The following is a 16,615-nucleotide window of genomic DNA, read 5'->3' as shown; positions in this document are numbered from 1 at the left end:
CATCCTTGGTCTTCCTCTTCTTCTTGCTCCTTGCGGGTTCCATCTAAGTGCTTCTTTCTCGATGGCATCCCCTTTCTCAGACAACGACGTATACATCCCCATTTTCTCCTTTTTATAAGCCCGCTTGTTCTCACCTCAATTTCTGATCTACAATATTTACAATTCGATTTAGTTCTTGTTCCCACACTTTGGCAAACAGGGGTAGTCTTCCAGTTTGCAGCAATGTTCGTATATTACAACATCCAATTTTCGTGACCTGTTTCATGCCAAAAATCATCTGTTTTTCCGTTCGGTTTCTCTTTGTTGCAGTTTCAGTAACAATGATTTCTCGGAGATGCGTGTTATTGGCCTACAGTCCCCAAAGAACAGTGGGGGGGGGGGACACTTCTCCCTTAGCGTCTGTGTCCGCCCTCTTATTACTTCACGATTTGGTGTTCGTCGCTACTCCCTGCTCATACTGTTGTCAATTTATACCTCTACTGGGTGTAATCACAGAGTCCCTCCTCCTTTCTAAACCGAGCTTGGGACCGGCTATGGCGGAGCTTCTTGGTGCATCAGTTCATATTTCCCTTGTCTTTCTAGATTCTCTTTCTGCTCACATTGCTCTTTGCACAATTTTTCTCGAGCCCTATCGGTTTCTCTTCTCAAACCATTGTTTAGAATTCTGTTCTTTTTCTTGCCTTCTTGTGTTTTAACTGATTTCCACTTCTTTCTTCCACTTTATCCAACATCCCTTTTGTAACGTATTCCTTTCTATTTCTTGTTCCTTCTCTTACTCCAAGTGCTTGTTTGGCTGCCTATTTCATTCCATATCTGATTGTTTTCCATTCCTTATTTACATTTCCTGTGTCTGATTTTGCCTTCATCTTTTCAATAAAAATTCTTTCCATCTCATCATGTTTCTTATTTTATTTTATTATTTCCTAAGTTTAGCTCAATTTCACTTCTATCTCAGCTACTACTAGATTATGGTCAGAGTTAATATCTGCTCCAGGATACGTCTTTGCAGTTTTTAACCCGTTCCTATACCTCTTTTGGATCATGATATATTCAGTCTGAAACCTCTGATCATTCACTGGAGATACCCAGGTATATCTTTTGTGATGTTCAAATAATGTGTTCCCTATAATTAATTGGTTCTCTCTGCAGAAGTCTATTAGCACCTGTCCCCCTACTGTTTATTTCTCCTACAATTCCATCTTATTCCCCCTCTCCAACTAATGTATTCAAATCTCCCAATTTAATAACGCAATCACCTTTCTTTGATAGTAAGATGTCCAAATTTAGGCCGACGTTTGTGTTTTTGTATGGTTTATTTTCGCCTTGTTTCGGACACACCACTCCCGGAAGGATGTGATCCATTGTTGCAGCGCGGGTACCGATACAGACAGGTCTTGTGGTGTTGTAGATGTTTTCAGGTTACCTAGCGGGGCCCATTGTATCTAACTACAGGTGAAAAGTGGATACAGAGATAAAGCTATTTTGAATGAAGATCTCACCTATTGTGAGTTATGGATTACATCTAATACGGGACCATCTTTCTAAAAGTAATCTTCTGGAATTGGAAAACATCAAGGCAATTTATCTAAAAAGGGTACTCAGCGTATCTAAATTTACTCTCTCGCAGATGGTATATGAGCTGGTGAGAGAAAGGTTCTGTATAGAGGATCTTCGAGAATGGATGCTATTACATTCTACACCTGTTTATCACAGTCCGTTAAAAGAACTACACGACAAGATGAAAGAAATATGGAGCACGTTTTACACCACGGATGCTATGTCCAGACTGGCCAACGTCCAAATTACGACCTGCGACATATCATGACGCGATTCGCTGTGCATGGATTCCATCACAAAATATGCGATAAGACAAGACATCAAGACCCTACTAATGACTGTACTTGCAAATTGGGCAAGAAACAATGCGATCGGTACCATCTTCGGGAGTGTACGGAAAGAACAACGTCGTTGACCTCATTTTGTAGCGAATGTGCAATGTACGATATTGTATTTATTTCTTGACCATTGGCTGCATTAAATTATATTATTAAAAGTTCTGGGTGGTTCTATTTATATGTACCATTTATAGAGCCGTGCATTTGGAGCTTAAAAAAATTCCTCAGCACAGATGCATTCCTCCTGGCTCTCAGAAGATTTATAGCTCAGAGAGGAAGAGTCGACATCGTGTACACGGATAATTGGACTAATTTCGTTGGCACGAATGCTTTGAGAGCTGAGGACTAGAATAAGGTAATATCTTTTTCATCATTACATGAAATAAATTGAAATTCAATCCTCCCACTGCTGCCTAGTGGGGAGGATGGTGGGAGAGGTTAGTAACAACCCTAAAGAGCTTTTGAGAAGAAATCTGGGAAGACACTCACCTACGACGAACTTGAAACTCTGCTCTGTGACTGTGAAACAATCATGGACTCTCGACCCCTTACATACACTGAAGAAGAGTTTGAAAACTTGAAGCTTTTGACACTTGCTGACTTCGTGCAAAGCATCCCTGGAAGTGAAGTGCCAGACTTAGACAACAGGAGTCTAAACAGGAGGTTACGGTATCTGAAATCATTGCTAGAACGCCTGCGTCAGAGGTTCCGTAGTGAATATCTGGCTCTGTTGATTCACAGAGGGCAGAGACGACAAGAGCAGCTGAGAGTTGTAGATTTGGTGCTGGTGGAAGCGGTTATGAAGAGGACGAACTGGCCACTGTAGGAGTGAGGATGAGATCTGTGCAACGCTTGTATACCCTGGAGGTTTCCTCAAGGTGTGATGATCCCAAACTCTTCCACCAGATGGAATCTTTCTAAGTGGACTGTGATGTGCCTAGTGACACCCCGGAAGTGATTACAACCAGAGTAGAAAGAAACATTATAAAAGCCTAGACTTAAAATGTACACAGGAAGGTTGCAGTTCCAACAACTATATATTAAAGTAATTTATAAAAACTAAAGTCAGTCAGTCCTGCCATTTTATCCGGTAGATTTCCCTTCATTTTTTAACTGAAAGGTATTCATGCACAGATTTGTCATCAGGTACTATAAATCACTTAACTTCCGCCTTCCTCAAATTATTTTATTTTTAATTTTTTTGTCTCTTTGAAGCAATCATATCATTGGTTCTAATTGAGGTACGGAGTTCGTTTTGACCTAAGAACGCTCAGTGGATCAAGTTCTTTCATTTCAACTCTTAACTATTCAAATTGGTTGATTCTGAGGAAAGATATGAGTGCACATTCAATTTGACGTCTCATTTCTTCAACATTTTTTTCTCATTGAAGCAATCATATCTTTCGTTCTAATTGAGGCACACAGTTCGTTTTGGTCTAAAACCCTCAGTGGATCAAGTGCTTCCTTTAGAGGTAATAAGTACTTACATGGATAGATTCTGAGAAAAGTTATGAGAACATTTGTCTCCATGACGAAGATCTTTGAATGACTTTTTAACAGTTCGGCGCGTAGTGTTGTTCCAAGGAACATTTAATTCAATTTCTTTGTGTGATGTATTTTCAAGTGTTTTGTTAACATAATATTACATTATATTACCACAGCAGATCATGTGCTTTATTTCATTAACTCTAAACTTTGCAAATACATCCGTGAGGTTAGTAACGGACAACACCATACTTTGTACATTGCGGGCGGAGCCAGCGAGAAACTGCTAGTCTACCTAAAATTACAAGGTGGGTGTGATGTTATAGATGTGGTAACGTTGGAAGGTACCAGAAAAGACTAGTCTATTTACTCTTTGGTTTTGTTTTGCCAAGATGGCCTGTTCTAGTGTGTAAAATCACGGCCGACTGAATCCCTCGTTGCGCTCCTAGAGCGACGCATCAAGTCGGCCGTGGTAAAATAAATGGTTGTCCACTGTGTGATTTGATGAAAAGTTTCAGTTTGTTTGCTCTGTAATTTGTGGAATCTCCTACAGATGGCGACGTTAGGATATAACAGGGCCTGCTGAGGGCTTTGAGTTTAGGTAATCAGAAACTCCCTATCCTTACCTTCGTTTCGCTAAAAATGAAACAGTTCGAGCAACTAGAAACAGTGAAAGCTACGTTTCTGAAAAAGGCACTATGTGTCTCGAAGTATACGCCTTCAAGGCTTGTATATGAGCTAACTCGCGAACCGTTCTATGTAGAGGATCTCCGTTGTCACCTACCGCTACCAACTACACCAACATATCTACAGTTCATAGAGAAGAAATTAAGAGCTAAGAAGAAAGACATATGGAGTGAATTTTACTCGACGGACGCAATTATTTACAAAGACGGGCAAGGAGGAGGATATGAGCTCAGACAATTGATTACATACTTTGCAATACACGGATTTCATTATAAGCTGTGTAAAACTAAGAAATTCCATCAAACAGACAAGGACTGTGTATGTGAACGTTGTGATAAAAGGTTTGAACGTTATCATGCCATGATTTGTACTTGTCGGCGCGAATCGATGATAGCCTTCTGCAGAGATGATTAATGTTGTGTTATTAATGTAAATATCTTTTGGCCATTCGCTGCAATAAAATATATTATTACTTTGTATTAGGTTCTCCGGTAAAACATAATATATCTGGAACAGATTACTGCGATGGAATAGGATACATTATTATGTTGCGATATGTAACTCTCACCTCTAATTTATTTTATTTATTTAGCTTATGGCTAGTACATAACTCTACATACAAATATTAAACAATATAACAAACAATATAACAGCTTAAACAATCAACCAATCTCTAAAACAGTTCATAAACTTAAATCCAAGCTGTCCAACCATTGTACAACCCCGTCAGAAGCACACACAAACTCCTTCAGCTGACCGGAGTATGACCTCCTAGGACATTCGGTGACAATATGACGGATGGTCTGTTTCTTCTCACCACAATCGCACTCAGGGGAGGAGCGCATACCCCACATATGCAACAATGACCCACATCGTCCATGATTGGTACGGACTATGTTGAGAAGAACCCACTGATCTAGAGAACCCAAGTTCTTCTGGGGAGATTAAAACCAGGTGGTGGGTGTTGGCGACTAAAGAGCGTCTGCCATTCATCTGGAGCTGTGTTGGTCCACTCCAGTTGCCATTCATCAGAACCGTTAAAGTTCCTATTGATGAGTTCCCTTGCAGTCTGAATGGGCGGAGATCTTGACTTCAGACGTCCATACCTCTAATACAAACTATAATCGTTAAACAGGCTCAGCAATGGCCAGACTACGAACATGGCGACTACTGGTTCTTACAATTCAACACATTCTATTTATATCATGCGATCGTCTGACAATTTAAAACCGACGGTTTTCTCTGTGAAATGTCTGTAGAACCTCTTAGTGCAGAAATAAAATATAAAGACCACAATAAAATAGATAAAGCTTGTAATATACAAACTGTGTGACGAACTGTGATATGTGATGCAAGGCTGAAATAATCATGAACTAGGAAAGAGAACGTTTTAAGCTATTACTACAATTGGTAGCAATATATGCGTTCTGGATTCCTGTTAGTAATTATTACCCATTCCAACAAGGAGACGTGTCCGAATGTAAGGTTATCCTTAATGCCGGGAATGAGATTTGATCACTTTTGCGGCCCTACATTTGTGCTTCATTCTACATTTCCATGGTTGGGAAAGATCTGTCCTTGTAATCCAACATATTTCAGAATGACGACTAGTATCCTTTAATGTTAGAAAGGTTATGTTACACACGGGAGGAATAGAGACATTGGTCTATTTAAAAGTGAATTTTAATTATTTAAATACTAATTGTGTTAACTTTTTGAGCTCAACATGTTGTGCATTGTGTGGGGAAACACACGAATCTTAAATGGTTGTGGAGATGGCAATAAACACCCCTCAGCTAAAAAAGGCGTTTCTTTGTCTCAGCTTAAAAACTGGATCGTACGTTGTGGCCGTAGCGATTATTGTAATTGCCGCAGGCTGCATGTACGGGTATTATGATTCTGCTGCGCAAATGGAAGTTATAAGTAACTACGGGTCTCTTCTTATCACTCTGTGTGCAGCTATGGTGCTGATTTGTTCTATTTGTTTGATCAACAGTTTTGTTCTTCTCAAAGCTATATATTTCAGGGACTTCTCCTGGATGAAGTGTTGGGTCGTAACTCATGACTCACTAATATTAGCTATAGTGGTATTCAATTTCGCCATTTTAATGGTGGAGGTATTTGCGGATTATTTGTTTCAAGCATGTATAACATTCCTTGCCATGGTTTCAAGTGTTACCGTTTTTTTATACTTCGTTGTCGTTGTCTACAGCTACTACAGACAAGAAACGGGCACTACTATTTGATGCAGAACTGGAACTTATTTTTAATGTCAATAAATTACTTATTATTTTGCAGTTACAGTGTCGTTTTGTTAAAGTGAGGTTTGATGGGATAACAGTGAAGATTTTCTTTCTTTGATACCTTCAGCCGCGGCCCACTCTTAGCAGAAGGTCAGAAGGTTGAGACTTGGTAAAAAGTTCATCAGTCGTGCACATGTCACTGGATCAGGCGGGAACACGAAGTTAATTTTCAGTTTCCGAGTGTTATCGTTTTATTTCATAATATTATTCACCTTCCATTGCAAGGCTTCTCAAACGACAAAAAATTCTCACGCGTGCAAACCAAGGCGCAGAAGTTTTGTGCACAGTGCATCGGCCCAACTCAGCTCGGTTCGGATCAGAAGTTTTGTATCGCAGCGACTCGGCTAAGCTCGGCTCAACTCGGCTTGGGTTGTGGAACGCTGAGGAGCAAGTGAGGAAAGGGGGAGACAGGCCGAGCGAGTGAGACACGCATAGGAAAAGAGAGAGAGAGAGAGAGAGAGAGAGAGAGAGAGAGAGAGAGAGAGCTATTGTTCAAAATCAAGGAGTGGGGGTCTGCACTCCGGTCAACCTAGCGAAGTCGTCTTTTGTACCGGTGCATGCACCCTGAGAGGCCCTGTTCTATTGTGAACCTCCGTAGCTCATGCGGAAGCACGCCGGCCTCTCATCCCTGGGTTCCGTGGTTAATATCCCGGTTACTCCACATGAGATTTGTGCTGGGCAAAGTGGAGGCGGGACAGGTTTTCCCTGTCATGTTTAATTCCAGCAACATTCTCCAATATAATTTTATTTGCCAGTCATTAACCATTGTCCCAGGGGAGTACGACAGGCTTCGGCAGCTGGCAAAAGTCCTATCCTCGCCGCTAGATGAGGTTTCATTCATTCCATTCTTGAGCCGGTTGGAACTGGTAATCGCCCAGTGGGTGGGGGCGGTAGAATAACACCCAAGGTATCCCCAGCCTGTCATAAGAGGCGGCTAAAAGGGGCCCCAGGGGCTCTGAACAAATGGAGCGTGGGTTGGCGACCACGGGGCCCTTAGCTGAGTCATGGCATTGCTTCCACTTACTTGTGCCAGACTCCTCACTTTCATCTATCCTATCTGACCTCCCTTGGTCAACTCTTGTTCTTTTCAGACCCGACGGTATTACGTACGGAGGCCTAGGGAGTCTTTCATTTTCACGCCCTTCGTGGCCCTTGTCCTGCTTTGGCCGATACCGTCAATTTTCGAAGTGTCGGACCCCTTCTATTTTCTCTCTCTGATTAATGTTATATAGAGGAAGGTTGCCTAGTTGTACTTCCTCTTAAAACAATAATCACTACCACCACCACCACCACCACCACCACCACCACCACCACCACCACCACCACCACCACCACCACCACCACCACCACCTGGAACTGGAAACAGACTGTGGATTTTTCGTTCACATTCTATTGTGTTTTTTTATGCTTGCCACGTTTAAACAAAGTCTATAGTAGCTTTAAATGTGGCTATCGGTGGATGTCTTGAGCCGACCTCTAGCGAGGTACCTCCGTGTCTAGTTCCGCAGGCGGATATACGGCTAGATCTATCCTGTAAATCCAAGGAGAGCACGGATGCCTCTGTTCATCGGAGGCATTTCCAGGACTTTCGTTCACCAGTAACCGGCCGCGCGGCATATCTTTACGGATGCTTCCAAGATCGGAGAAAATGTCCCCGATACTGTTAACATGGGGATCTCCCTTCCTAGTGTATATACTGCGGTGCTTTTCGCCATCTTAGAAGCTCTGCAGTTTGCACTGGGTGACGAAAGGAACCACTTTCTCGTGTGTACCGACTCGTTAATGTTCTCTGCAGTCTATTGACACCTGTTTTCCCCGCAACACTGATTGGTGCAGCAGATTCATGACCTTCTAGCCACGTTGTGTGATATTGGCACTAGAATCACTTTCGCCTGGACTGCGGGAATTGAAATTGTGGATGAAGCTGCAAAAGGAGCAGTACTTTTACTTCCTAGACCTGTGAATGTAGAACTAGGGATATTTGTTCGTAGCTACATCCAACCATCTTGGCGTGCTGGGAATCGGCGTGGCTAGCTATCCGTACTTCCAACAAGCTGAGGGCAATTAAGAAGACAACTGCCATGTGGCGGTCCTCTTTCCGGCTTTCACAGCGAGAGGCCATAGCTTTGTACAGGCTGAGGAAAGGTCATGGAGGATCTACACACTCTTACCTCCTAAAGAGGGAAGCCCCTCCCCCCCAGTGTGTTCTTGTGGTGCCGACTTCACCGTGGGCCACATCTTCACATAGTGTACCGATCTCTCCGGCCTAAGACGGAACCTCGAACTCATACTAACCGATAACGCGACTACTGCTGATCTCGTCATTCGATTTGTCTGTGCGAGTGGATTAATCATGGGTACGTAAATTACAAGTGTTCTGTTACTCAGGGAACTTACCTTCTCTTTTGGTGTGTTTGTGATCTATTCAGATTAATACAATACTATTTGTTTTATTTGTTAATTCATTTTCAAATTCCTGCGTTTAATAAATATTTTTGTTTTATTTTAATTTTCTTTTCCACTCCATTTGTTCGGAGAGGATAGTTACCTAGCTGTACTTCCTATGAAAACAAAAATCCCACCATCACCACTATCTATTATCCTTACAGATGAGTTTAAGTTGTAAGTGATGTAAAAAAAAAACCTTGATGTTTTTTTTTCATTATGTCCTCTGTCTTATAATTATCATTTACCGGCACCTTCTTCAGCCAGTGGGAATGAGATTTCCATTCTTCCTGGAAAGAGAGCAATCTGTGCGCCAGTCTCTTCACGTTCGTTCTTTTCAGATGACCATAAAAGTGTAATCGGCCGATGACCTTCGATGTTAGGCCCCTTAAAAAACAAGCAAAAGGGTAATCTTAGTTTCTTTCCCATTAGGGTGGTGAGTTTTTCAACTCTCGCATACAGTTCCTTGTTTGATTTCAATTTGCTTTGCGTCGCATCGACACAGATAGGTCTTATGGTGACGATGGGGCAGGAAAGGGACAGGAGTGGGAACGAAGCGGCCGAGGTTTTAATTAAAATACAGCCCTAGCATTTTCCTAGGGTGAAAATGGGAAACCACGGAAAACCACCTTCTGGGCTGCCGACAGTAGGGTTCGAACCCGAATGCAAGCTTACAGCTGCGTGCCTCTAACTGCACAGCCAACTTGCTCGGTCTGACTAAATTCCTCACACACAGAGAGCACAAACAGTTGTGATTCGTTTCGTGAAATCGTTGTGTCGTACATTATTCATAATGGAATCCATGGACTACCATCCCTGTGACTACATGTCGTAGTTCATAGTTTGCTCGGTTTGCTCCCGTCCATTTTCGTTCTTTCATAGTGTCTGTGTTGAAGAATTCGTGCCATTGTCCCATTTCATCCTCCTTTATTTAAGTAGTTGAGAACTCTGCCTAGTTTCTGAACTCCTCAATAAATAATGTTTTTCTTTTTTATAGAGCTCGTACACTAATCTCGATTGTGTGCTCAAAGGTACGCATTATATTCGCTTTAGGAATGTTGTCTTTATTTTCTCTTAAGATCGGATAAAGGTAGATTTTCCCAAATCATGTCGATACCAATGACAGCAATAGAGTTCTAGACTCGCCTCGCCAAGCAATCGCTGACCTCATATCACATCATCTTCTCGTGCCAACTTTATCATGTGCAGAAAAAGTTAATAACAACTATTCTTTCAATTAACTTCCAACTATCAGTTAATATACAGTGCATTTTGTCATCTCTTTTATCATTGCTTATTGTTATTGTTGTTGTTAGATAATTATGTTTTAACTTTAGTTTATTATCGCTTGTAATGTTAAGCTAGTAGTAACCTCTAAGCCCATAGTATTTTAAACCGAAGTATTGAGCACTGGAAATACTTAAGCTGTGTGTAAATTTGTATGTGATGATGCTGGATTTAGAAAGTATTTCTGGTAATACTTTCTTTCCATGGAATTGCTTGTTGTAATTTTGTTGTTATAGTTGTCGTTGTTGGGTAATTATGTTTTAACTGTACTTTATTATCACACTACTATAAGTGGCCATTGCCACCGGTATATTTCCCAATAGCGATGTATCTACTACTACTACTACTACTACTACATTAGGGGAAATTAATTAATAATATAACAGATACTCAATCTGAAAACCACCCTGAAACTACGACACACAAGGAAACAACCCACAATCTGCACCTTCGTGGACTTCCAGAAAGAATATGATTCCATTCACCGGCATTCCCTCTTCCAAACACTGAGTGAATATGGACTGGACAATAAGACTCAAAAAATCACCAGACTAACTCTCACCAACACAACCTCCGAAGTAAAATTATTGGAAAATATACCTGAAAAAATTAAGATAAACACCGGTGTCCGAAAAGGAGATGGACTTCCACACTACTCTTTAACATAGCCCTGGACAAAATCATGAGAGAATGGGAACAAGCTCTAAAAGCTCAAGGAAATTGGCAACCATTAACTATGACAAGAAAACATGTAAAAAATATCGTGTCTCGCTTTCGCAGATGATCTCGCGATCCTCGCAACAAACGAACAACAGGCAATCAGCCAAATCGAAACCCTCAAGAAATGCACAGATAAATTCGGCCCAAATCTCCTTCTCAAAAACCAAGGTCATGTGCAACCACTGCAGCCTCCAGAATTTGAACACGGAATTTGGCACAATCGAAAAATTAACTGAGTTCCGATATCTCGGAGAAAGTGTAGTACCAAAAGGAAAAGAACAGAAGACCCTCGAGGTCCGCATCCAGAAAATGAAGAGAGCCCTCGGCCGAACGCAAAACATTTACAACAAAAAATGCCTTTCAATCTTCACCAAAATTCGACATTACAACACTGTGATCAAATCTGAAATACTATACGCGAGTGAAACACTGGATCTCCACAGAGAAACAGTACTCGAAGACATCCTGAAAGTGTAACGTAAAATCGTCAGAAAAATTCTCGGCCCAAAACTGACTGACGAAGGATACCGACTGCAATCTCGTACGAAAACCGAGGATCTCTCAAACCTTGGGGTCGACATCAGAAAAAGGCGCCTGAAATTTTACGGACACATCAAACGCCTTCCAGAAAACAGACTGACAAGAATCTTACTTGAGGCAACAGAAAACATCAAAACAAATAGGCGGGCAACGGATATCCGCCAAGACCTGGAAAAATCAGGAATCAAAGTGGCCGACATCGCTGACCGATCCTGCTACAGAACGAAAATCAGCAAGTGGGAAGTAGAGTCAGAGAGAAACCACAAGACGAAGACAGGAGCTAAGTGGACAAAAGAACGAAGAACCACGATGAGAGAAAAATTGAAGGCTGCCAGGCAAAGAAGGAAATGCACAACTTCTAAGTAATTTTTGCGTGTTCAGTTTTCTGGTCCTTTTTGCATCTATTATTATTATTATTATTATTATTATTATTATTATTATTATTATTATTATTATAATAATTATTATTATTATTAATCTCAGTAACCAGACGTGTACGAAACAATTGTCAATTTCTTAAAAGACACCGATTTAAGACTAAGGTTTGCAGTGCTACAATATCGAACAAAGGATCTTAACAGACTACAGTTGTGAGGACTCAGCCTTTATAGCATGGTAGTTTGTGGTCTCGCCACTGCAAGCACTGCAAGCGATTATATCCAACACGCGCTGGCTATGGTAGAGTAGTTGGTGACATGCGACTTTTTCCTAACTGGAGGATAGAAATCAATCTTGAAAATGGGCCAGAGCTATTCAACGGAAAGATACTGAGTTAACACACAATAACAGAATTTGTCATTTTCATTTCTCTGATTAGTAAAAATCAGATAATTTTTTAGTAAATGGTGAAAAAGTGGATATCTTTCGTGTGAGATGAAAATTACGTCCAAGAACAGTGCTCACATTTCCCCTAATTTGTCGAAATACCTTTCAAGTGAGATTAAGTCCCGTGAAACTCCCAACAGGGAAAAGAACCTAGACACCATCAGGAAAAGAAGAAAGACGATTGAAGACGAGAGTGCAGCAGCGAATGGGGAATTAAAAGGTCAGTCTAATGTTGATGAAAATTTGCGTCATGCTAGTGTACTTTCTGATGCCGAAAAGACAATATTATCACTCAAAAGGCGCCTAAAAAATGTTAATCGAAATTTAAATCGAGCTAGATCCAGTCTCAACTCAGCAAATTCGAGAAGCAGGTTAGAACTACACAGGCATTTAATTATGGAGATAACAAACACCTTAGCAAGAAGGTAAAGACGATAATCGACACCATGCTTAAGAAATGCCAGGTGAAATCGTCTAATGGAATGAGGTACAGCAATGAATTCATTTTGCCGGGCTGAGTGGCTCAGACGGTTAAGGCGCTGGCCTTCTAACCCCAACTTGGCAGGTTCGATCCTGGCTCAGTCCGGTGATATTTGAAGGTGCTCAAGTACGACAGCCCCGTGTCGGTAGATTTACTGGCACGTAAAAGAACTCCTGCGGGACTGAATTCCGGCACCTCGGCGTCTCCGAAGACCTTAGAAAGTAGTTAGTGGGACGTAAAGCAAATAACATTATTATTATGAATTCATTTGAGAGAGTTTATTGTTGAGAATAAAATCACCGCACCGGGCGAGTTGGCCGTGCGTGTAGAGGCGCGCGGCTGTGAGCTTGCATCCGGGAGATAGTAGGTTCGAATCCCACTATCGGCAGCCCTGAAGATGGTTTTCCGTGGTTTCCCATTTTCACACCAGGCAAATGCTGGGGCTGTACCTTAATTAAGGCCACGGCCGCTTCCTTCAAACTCCTAGGGCATTCCTATCCCATCGTCGCCAGAAGACCTATCTGTGTCGGTGCGACGTAAAGCCCCTAGCAAAAAAAAAATCACCGCAACATGTTTCCATTTTACCCTGCCGTCGTATTTTAATTGTAATCTCTCATTGTTTTTTAAAAGAGAGTGTATATACTTATCATTTACGGAGTAATACGTTTCCTCTGGAATCATTCATAAGACCAGCTGATCGGTACTGTGGAGCTTACCCACTCTAGCGCTGCCTGGCGGGGCACGCTTGAACTGGAGGAGTCCTCACACTTCTTATATTCGTCATGGTTGCTGTGTTTAAATTTCTTCTCTCTCTCTCTGTATGTGTGTGAGTTCTCTAAGGATTCTGAACTATTAAAACTACGAAATCCACGTACACTATTATGGAAGATTCATACGTGTGTATGTATTGTAAGTGTATATTTACTGTTCAGGCTTTTTCATTATAGAATGATTATAGTGTATTTGTAGCTGGCTGTTTGGTCTGTTAGCTAAAGCCTTTAAATTAAAGCAAAATATAGCAATACGGCTGTTGGCAGCGTGGAAATGTTTTAGTACTGCTCTTATAGAGTTTTAAATATCGCTCTGAAACATGCTGCTGCGACTTGCACGCACTCTACAGTGTGATGGCAGTGGGGCCAGACCTGTAGCTTAGATCCTTTCCAACAGAACATAGCGTACTGCTCCACTCCCTCTGAGCCAGCCATAATTCCTCGTGATTAAGGAGTATTATCCTGTACTTTGTAATGTATTATGTAATACAGATAAAAAGGATGTGGCATTTTTGACCGTGAGCTATTAAAATACTCTTTGCTTTACGTCGTACCGAAACAGATAGGCCTTATAGCGCCGATGGGGGTGGAAAGGCTTAGGAATGGGAAGGAAGCGGCCATGGCCTTAATAAAGGTACAGCCTTCATAGCATTGTTTTCATAAATATGTTTGTAGGGAGGAAGCACAATGGGGGGAACAGCCATCGCTTCGTTGCCCTCCTTCATTTGCCTGGTGTGAGAATGGGAAACCACGGAAAACCATCTTCAGGGCTGCCGACAGTGGGGTTCGAACCTGCTATCTCCCGAATACTGGATACTGGCCGCACTTAAGCGACTGCAGCTATCGAGCTCGGTGGTGTGAGAATAGGAAACCACGGAAAAACCATCTTCAGGGCTGCCGACAAAGGGGTTCGAACCAACTATCTCCCGCATGCAAGCTCACAGCTGCGCGTCCCTAATCACACGGCCAACTTGCCCGGTAGTTATTCAAAAGAATACATAACATTTCCTTTTTTCATCATCATCATCATCATCATCATCATCATCATCTGTTTACCCTCCAGGTTCGGTTTTTCCCTCGGACTTAGCGAGGGATCCCACCTCTACCGCCTCAAGGGCAGTGTCCTGGAGCTTCAGACTCTTGGTCGGGGGATACAACTGGGGAGTATGACCAGTACCTCGCCCAAGCGGCCTCACCTGCTATGCTGAACAGGGGCCTTGTGGAGGGATGTGAAGATTGGAAGGGATAGGCAAGGAAGAGGGAAGGAAGCGGCCGTGGCCTTAAGTTAGGTACCATCCCGGCATTCGCCTGGAGAAGAAGTGGGAAACCACGGAAAACCACTTCCAGGATGGCTGAGGAGGGAATCGAACCCACCTCTACTCAGTTGACCTCCCGAGGCTGAGTGGACCCCGTTCCAGCCCTCGTACCACTTTTCAAATTTCGTGGCAGAGCCGGGAATCGAACCCGGACCTCCGGGGGTGGCAGCTAATCACGCTAACCACTACACCACAGAGGCGGCATTTCCTTTTTTCATAAATATATTTCTTATGGAGGAAGCACAATGGGGGGAACAGCCATCGCTTCGTTGCCTTCCTCCATTTTCCTTCTTCTGTGTTACTCTAGTACAAGCCTTGTGTAATCCCTCACTTTGTTTTCCACCTGTGGGTGGGGGCGGTAGAATAACACCCACGGTATCCCCTGCCTGTCGTAAGAGGCGACTGAAAGGGGCCCTAGGGGTTCTGAACTTTGGAGCATGGGTTGGCAACCACGGGGCCCTTGGCTGAGTCCTGGCATTGCTTCCACTTACTTGTGCTAGGCTCCTCACTTTCATCTATCCTATCTGACCTCACTTGGTCACCTCTTGTTCTTTTCCGACCCCGACGCTATTAGGTTTGCGAGGGCCAGGGAGTCTTTCATTTTCACGCCCTTCGTGGCCCTTGTCTTTCTTTGGCCGATACCTTCATTTTTCGAAGTGTCGGACTCCTTCAATTCTTTTTCTCTCCGATTAGTGTTATATAGAGGATGGTTGCCCTGTTGTACTTCCTCTTTAAACAATAACCACCACCACCACCACCACCACCACTTTGTGAACCGCCGGCAACTCACTTCTGTATTGAAGTCATCTACAGTATTTATTTGTTGCGTGTGTGTTTTTAGGTTTTAAATCAGTGCATACTTGTCTTGTGTTAACCGAGAGTTGGTTGTATATTGCATAGTATTTGTGTGTGTTCTATTATTTCCTCTCGTCCTTTTGAGACATTTCTTCGGAGATCGTCCTCATGTTTCGGTACAGTTCGTCCCTTGCTCTTCGTTCCCATCTTTCACCTCCTCTTTTTGGCCCCAGTATCTATTTCTGCTGGCGAGGTGTAGTGTTTACAGTGCACTATGTATTCTGGTATGGGCTAGAGTAATTTGTTACTTTCATTGACCTGTCTCAGTCTCATCCTTGGCTTTGACAATATGAAAGTGACCGAGGAATGAGTGATGCTAGTAATACATACGTACATATCTTTATTGCCCACCCTGATATACACCATCGGCTTACAGGTAATAAAGACAGAACGAAAACAAATAGCCTCTACATCACTCTTAAAACTACTTAACTAAATTAACTACCTCCAGATCTACTCAGTATCATCCCACACGTGCGCGGATAGCCAGCACACATGCAGTATGCCACCGCACTACAAACTACCCTAATCACGTACTCCTACCCACCACCTAAAAAATTTAGTAGACTGGTCGCTGCGTCATCCCCGGTATGGAACACAAGCCCACTAACCCGTTGACGCAACCACCAGACTCGCCACCTGAGAACGGATAACAAAGGGAATTGAGCCAACGGCACGTGGTGTTCGCAAGCGGTCACCCATCCAAGTATTGTCCACGGCCAATGTTTCTTAACTGCGGTGATTGGACCAGAACCGGTGTATTCAACATGGTATAGCCGTTGCCATGCTAATAATACCATTCCTTATGCAGCCAGTCCCTGTTATGAATGGTGTGAAAATATCGCTCATAGGGTCGGTTGGTGCATGCATTTCAGTGCGCTTGGCAGACTGATATGTAATAGCAACTTCAGGCTACTACCTCACTCCTTATTTCCCTAGTATGCCTCTTTAGTGATGCCTAGGTTATCTATGATAGCTTTTGGTGGAACTGTGGAGGATAAACGAG

The 16,615-nt window shown here is 42.6% G+C and overlaps 1 pseudogene; it reads right to left on the bottom strand.

The window, feature by feature from the left end:
• Positions 1 to 16,274: 16,274 nt before the first annotated feature.
• Positions 16,275 to 16,393, bottom strand: LOC137502439 (5S ribosomal RNA; annotated as a pseudogene).
• Positions 16,394 to 16,615: the final 222 nt, after the last annotated feature.

The sequence above is a fragment of the Anabrus simplex genome, chromosome 10 (assembly GCF_040414725.1).
Source record: "Anabrus simplex isolate iqAnaSimp1 chromosome 10, ASM4041472v1, whole genome shotgun sequence".
Lineage (NCBI taxonomy): Eukaryota > Metazoa > Arthropoda > Insecta > Orthoptera > Tettigoniidae > Anabrus > Anabrus simplex.
This window is presented reverse-complemented; position numbering and strand designations above follow the sequence as displayed.